The sequence below is a fragment of the Eucalyptus grandis genome, chromosome 9 (assembly GCF_016545825.1).
Source record: "Eucalyptus grandis isolate ANBG69807.140 chromosome 9, ASM1654582v1, whole genome shotgun sequence".
Lineage (NCBI taxonomy): Eukaryota > Viridiplantae > Streptophyta > Magnoliopsida > Myrtales > Myrtaceae > Eucalyptus > Eucalyptus grandis.
Genome location: NC_052620.1, coordinates 34,263,761 through 34,270,186, shown reverse-complemented (window position 1 = coordinate 34,270,186; position 6,426 = coordinate 34,263,761). Strand labels below are relative to the sequence as shown.

At 45.1% G+C, this 6,426-nt stretch overlaps 1 pseudogene; it reads right to left on the bottom strand.

Annotated features, from left to right (window-relative positions):
• Window positions 1-3,763: 3,763 nt before the first annotated feature.
• Window positions 3,764-6,025, bottom strand: LOC104429396 (annotated as a pseudogene).
• Window positions 6,026-6,426: the final 401 nt, after the last annotated feature.

Below are 6,426 nucleotides of genomic sequence, written 5' to 3'. Positions count from 1 at the left end.
AGGTGATACAAATAGGCCAATAGCAAAGATGTTACCTAATCGAACCAGAGACAGAGCCGAGAGAAAAAACAACGCGACAGATTGTGCGCGAGACAAAGCAATCGAGAGAGAGAAATAGAGAGAGAACCTGATCCAGCGAGCCCGATCCAGAGAGAGAAACACCGATCGAGCAAACAAGCGTCCGATCTCTGAGAAAGAATCAGATCCTCACGATCTCCAAACGCCGGCGCTTGATCTCCAATCGCTTGCCAATGGAGGAAAACCTTCGTCTCCGACCGGAGCTCGGGAAAGAAAAGCGAAAAAACCGAGAGAGAGAATTCAGAATCCACGACCCGAACGGATTGAAATAGGAATCGAAACCCTAACGGATCGAGAGTGATAGAAAGAGAGCTCACCGATCCGGTGAGCTTGATCCAGAGAGAAGATCGGTTAGGCGCGGGTGTCGTCGCCGATGTCACCAATCCTTGCCTCAAACCGAGAGAGAAATCCGTCGAAAAACTCTCAGAAACACCGGAACCGAGAGCGATTGAGAGGGAGAGACCGGTTCTCTGGTTTTCGCTGGAGATTCGAGACCCCGTCGAGAGAGTGATCGAGAGGGAGAAACCGGTTCTCTCGTTTCCGCCGGAAATCCGAGAAATCTTCAAGAGAACACCTCCGATCCGGCGAAGAGAGAGACGCTGGTGTCGTCGCCATTGCTGTAACCGCCACCGTTTTCGCTGATGTCCCCGCGATCGAGCGAACCAGAGAGAGAATTAGAGAGAGCCCGAGAGAGAGAGAGAGAGTTCCCCCGAGAGAGATGGAGAGAGCGGGAAAGAAAAATGAAAGAGCGAGCGTGCCCCCTGTGCGAGAGACCCTCCCACCGTTTTAGTCGAATCCGCTTCCCCCTTTTCTTTTTGTTTTCTTTTTTTTCTTCTTTTCTTGTTTTCTTTACATATTTTTTTAATGTTTTCATTCTTTTTTTTTTCATCTTTTTACTCTTTATCTTTTCTATATTTTTGCAAAAAGGATGTTTAAAATGTCGACAAAAAATCGGGTGTCAACTAAGGATCCTAGTAATTTTCTGTATTTCGGATCAAAATAGGCACGAAGCCAGGTTACAGCAAGTTCAGGAAATGGCATTTTGGATGCCTAATTGAACTCCAAAAATGATGGAAAAATTTCACTTTATAGTTTAAGATGCGGAAGGACACTAGTCCAAATTGTTTATCAAAAATCCTTAATCGAGAAAAGGTTTGGAAACGGCTTATAAAAATAATTTTGAACCCACATAGTTTTTGAAATATATTTTACACATACAAAGTCCAAAAATTCTGAAATTAAAGTATGTTGTAGAACAAGGCATAACGCGCAACTTTCATGATCACCTACTGAAAGATGGGCAGTTGGGCAGTTGAAGCTTCCAGCACTACTGCTAGTAAGATAGCGATCCACGCAAGACGCGCACCTCTTCCACAGCAAGGAAGAAGGTCCCATCGAATTCGTACCACAAAAACCTGCAGAAAATTGGCAAAATTCTGCCTACAGTAAATTGACCTGAAAACAGTCGTAACCTTGGATCTGTCCAAGATTCGTGTCAATTAAATTCAAACCAGTACACATTTCAACATCTAGCATTCTGACACCATATCCATAGTTTCAATGAACTAGAAATTCAACAATCCTTACAACACATGTATTATGAAACTGTCGACGAGCACAATTAGACACGAAATCAATTGATACGCTTTAAACTCGATGAAATCGACCTCAACATACGGAAATGAACCTATGTAGCATAAATGGTAAGTAATTCACTTGCCTCTAGTCCAAAGCAAGTGTTGATGCAGTTGTGGCGAGGTCTCGTAAGCCTGGTTGTGGCTGGTCGTTCGTCGATCCGCGACGAGTTGATGGGGGCAGCTTGAGGACAGCGGGGCGGCACAAGCGGCTGACGGGATGAGGGCGCGTCGCCAGCAAAGGTGGCGGCGATTCTTGGCGTTGCGCGGCCAAGGAACTGAACGGGAAGGGCGGAGAGAGAGGTCACAATGATGAGGGAAGGGAGGGGCAGAATGTGAGCGTGTCTGGCTGTTGCTGAGGGATGAACGAAGAAACATGGGCTGGCTGGATTTAAATTTTCGGTTCTTCTCTCTTCTCACCACCTTTGCATGGTCTTGGTCAATATTTTCAACTCGTGGCAGCCCCAAGGAGAAGACAGCTAGAGGGGAACGTGGCTTGGCTGGGTAAATTTTCATTTACCTCTTTCACCGCCTCATGGGCGTGGTCAACAATTGATTGCCACATCTCGCGACAGCACAAGGAGAAGCCAGCTGGGTGAGGTTACGTGAGTTTGGGGCTGAAGACTTGGCCGCAATTTTACTGCCTCATCTTGCCATAGTTGGCGGCCAAATGGAGAGCACTCGGCTAGGCCGAGTGACGGGGCAAGGTGGCCGTGCAACAGTGACATGGCAATGAGGTGGCGTGGCGTCGTGCGATGAGGTGGTGCGGTGATAGGGTGATATGGTATGGTGGTGAGCTTGGTGCCCAAGAGTGCACAACTTTGTTGAGCAATGACCTGGATGTCACAGAGGGCCTTCGTGGCCGAGGGCAGGGCAGCTCGCCCTCGTGCCTTGCCTCGGTCACGAAGGCCCTTTGCAAGGGCATTGTACCGCAGGTGAGGCCACAAAGCCCTTGCCGGCTCTAGGCGAGGGTTTCGTAACTAGCAAGGGTCACTGATGATCCTCGTCAGCCCTAAAAAATGGCAAAGAAAAAAGGAAAATAAAAAATTATTAAAAATTATTTAAAAATTATTTATGTCTGGCGACGCCACGTTAGACGATAGACATCCATGTTGGATTTTTTTCCAAAGACAAATTACCGATGGCACTGCAATGATCAATTTTGTAAATTTGTGGCACTCATGTGAGGAAAAAAAATATTAACATCGTGTGAAAGTAATAACACTTATATTATTCTTACCAAGTACAATACAACATAAATCACTCTGGTAGTGGTGGTGACACCACTTGCCACCACCGGGCAAGCAGCCCCTTGCCCTTTCTTGCAGAGAGGGCTATGATGCCGAGCGGGGGGAAAAATTCTACACACGCTTCTAGCTTCCTCCATCATTTTTTATTATTATTATTTTTCTTCTATTCCTTCTGTCGACTTTTTTTTATACGACACTCACGAGTGTCGCATCATCACCATGAGTCCAAAAAAATGAAAAGTTCATAAGAAAGAATTCCATGTAGACTTTCCTTCCATTTAAAACTAACTTGATAACAAAATGACTCAAATGACAAACTGGAATGAATTTTAGGACATAAATAATCTAACAAAAAGTTTTAGAATTAAAGTGACCAGTTGACATAAGATCTAAGACTTTCGTTGTCATTATTCAGTCAAAAAGAAATGGATTCTATTAGGAATTATTCACAAGGTTAGAGACAATAAGACTTGGTGAAATTGTGAGATATGATTTACTTCTTTTTTCAATGAATAGATTCTAAATCAAATTCCATGGGCTCCTAAAGTGGCATCAAAGCGCACAATGCACCAAGAAACATGTGCCTGCAATATAACTCATCACTGATTTATTAAAACAGGGTGCAAGAGATTTAACTGATATCAATGAAAATGTCAAAAGTAAGAAAGTTTTCGTCAAAGTGAATAATGTAATTGTAGCGATGTGCAACAATAGTGAAGGGTCACAGAGAGAAGCAAAGCTAGTGAATCATTTTATTCTGAAGATAGGATACATAGGGAACAAAGCAATCCTCACATAAGTACATGAATACTCCAAATGGAATATCTTATTAAAGCAATTGAATCCGTCCCCAAAATAACAATTTCAGTGACAATATTGACCAAACCAACAGTACTTACCTCCATCCCCGCATCCTGTCTCTTCTTCATCACCTCTACTATGAATCCACCACAGAAGATTCGAAATGGAGTTCCCATCATCAAAACCGCTCAAGCTCCTCACTTTTTCCAGCGCGCTACCTTGGTCAAAAATCCCTTCCAAAGCACGCACAAATCCTTTTCATCCTTCAATTCCCTCCCTGTTCAGTGCCGGGTACGTCCAATCCACCAGCTATTTTGCAAACTGGACATTTGAGAATAGAACCTCAGTGATAGGCGACAGAGGCAAAATCTGAATTCCAAGCCTACAATCTCTCCGCTCCGCGCCGGCAAACCAAAGACCACTGTCCCTTTTGTTAGCCCACAGAACACCCACCACCCTGTTCTCCCTAGTGAAGTCTTCCTCATATAAATTATCACCTTCTCTAACATGCCACCATGTTTGAGCTGCTTGTATTTCCATTTCAGCAAGCGTGGACCCGACAGCAACAAGATGGGTGTCTCCATAGGCTAATCCCATTAAAGCAGCTGAATAGTAAGCATTCACAGCCTCGCTCATGCTCTCCTGATTCTGCCTATCCGCAAATTCAGTCAATCCACCAGCCCAGGAGTGCAAGTTATACAGGTCGAAGCATCTCAGACGCGTATAATTGGAATTCAATCTTTTCCCCAAGTTCATGAAATCTGCCATCAGTGAATAAGCTTGAGGCCTGTACTTCCTTCCCCATACATGATCAATCTTGGCGAGAACATCAATTCCATAAAGGAAATACCCTAAATGATAGTGATGAGCATCGTACAACCCGAAGCCAACATCTTCACCAGGATTGGTCGATCCTAGCTTGGTGATAATCCCACCCCATTTTGCATCATAAAAGAATCCATTACCACTAAAAGTCCCATCCAACCATGGTTCTATGGTGCTCTTCAAATATTTCCCGATGGTCGGGATAACTTCAAGATAACATACCTCCTCAGCAATCAAAGACAACCTCGCCACTCTAGTGATCAATTTCCCATAAGAATAAGATGAAGTTGTCGTTATTGCAGCTGGATTAAGGGACTCCACATCCCTACGAAGGGCTTGAATGATTTCATCGCGTGACTCTTCCTTAACGCCTTTGATTGAATGCCAAGTAACAGAGACAGGATTAGATCTCAACACCCAGGAATCTCCAACCACACCAACAAGATCACCATCGATACTCCTATACTTAAAATCCTCCAACATAGTGACACGGCAATCCTCAAGAGACAAAAGTCGAACGTGGAGCGGGTGCGCGAGCATGAGCAGATCCCCCCATCCTCTCTTCTCCCATTTGTACTCCAGACAAAAAGGTCTAGTCAACACTGCATAACTAGACAGAGCATACGAAGAACTGAACCTATCCAAAACCTCCTCACTAAGTGATCCACCATCGGGCAAACAAGCAATCCTAATAACCCCCGAAAAACTTCTGGAAGTAATCGCATTGAGACTGTGACTGAAACTGATCGGGAAGGAAGTGTAAACAAGCCAAGTCTGATTGTTGTTGAGCTTCAAAGTATGCTTGGTGCGGCTACTGTTCGAAGAGAGCGAGAGGATCGCGTGAATCGTTGAGATCGCAACCTCTGTCCCGTGGTCGACCAAGCAAGTCAAGTAGGGGCTCCCCCTGACGAGGATGAACCTTAGGTTTGAGGTCACAAAGTCCAGCTTGACGCTGAGGTCGCTGCACGACAAGATTATGTGCCGCGCCGCCTTCGGCACCATGCCGCGTGCGGCATCGTTGCCCGAAATGGCGGAGACAGTGAAGTCAGCGTTGAACACTTGGTACAAAGAGGCGGAGGAGGCAACGCAAGAAGGGAACGAGATGGAGATAGAGGACGGGGAGGGCTTGATGAGGTAGGGGTGAATGTACTCAACTTGGTCGCCATTGTCGAGAGCGAAGTTCTGGAAGAAAGAGTTCGTTGGGAGCGGGGCAGAGAGGAGGCTCGGTGAGAAGAAGGGAGAAGGATCGGGGAGGACCGTGGACTCAGCGCGTGGGAAGACGAAGGGGAACTTGGGCTTTGGCGGAGACGTGGGGGCGGCGGCAGAAAAAGGTGGTGGGGATGGAGGAGGATGAGGAGGAGGAGGAGGAGGAGGAAGGCAATTGCCAGAAGGCTTGCAGATAAAGATTTTGACTTTTCGCATAAATCTCTTCCCCATTATTTAAATTAATTATCTGTTTGGTGGTTGGTGGGTTCGTTACCAGAGTTTAATAGATTTTTCCTTTTTTTTTTTTCTTTTTTCGTTTTATTTTTCCTCAACTAGGGATGACTCACTAGAGAAAATTGAGAAAAAAAAGGGAAATTGATTATTACAATGAAGTAGGAAAATCAAACCTGAGGGGTGAAAAAACTCTTTTAATGTATGATCTTTTCGACAGGTAGCAGCCGAATCACCAGGAATTGATTGCTCACTAGCTTTTTCTTCGTCTCGAGGGTCTATTTTTGATGGGATCGAAAAGGGAAAGAGGTGTTTACCAGGAGTAATTAAATGAAGACTCGGGATGAGGACGGGAACGATGGAAATGGAGCTGGTCGATATCGATGTTTTTTTCTCTTTTC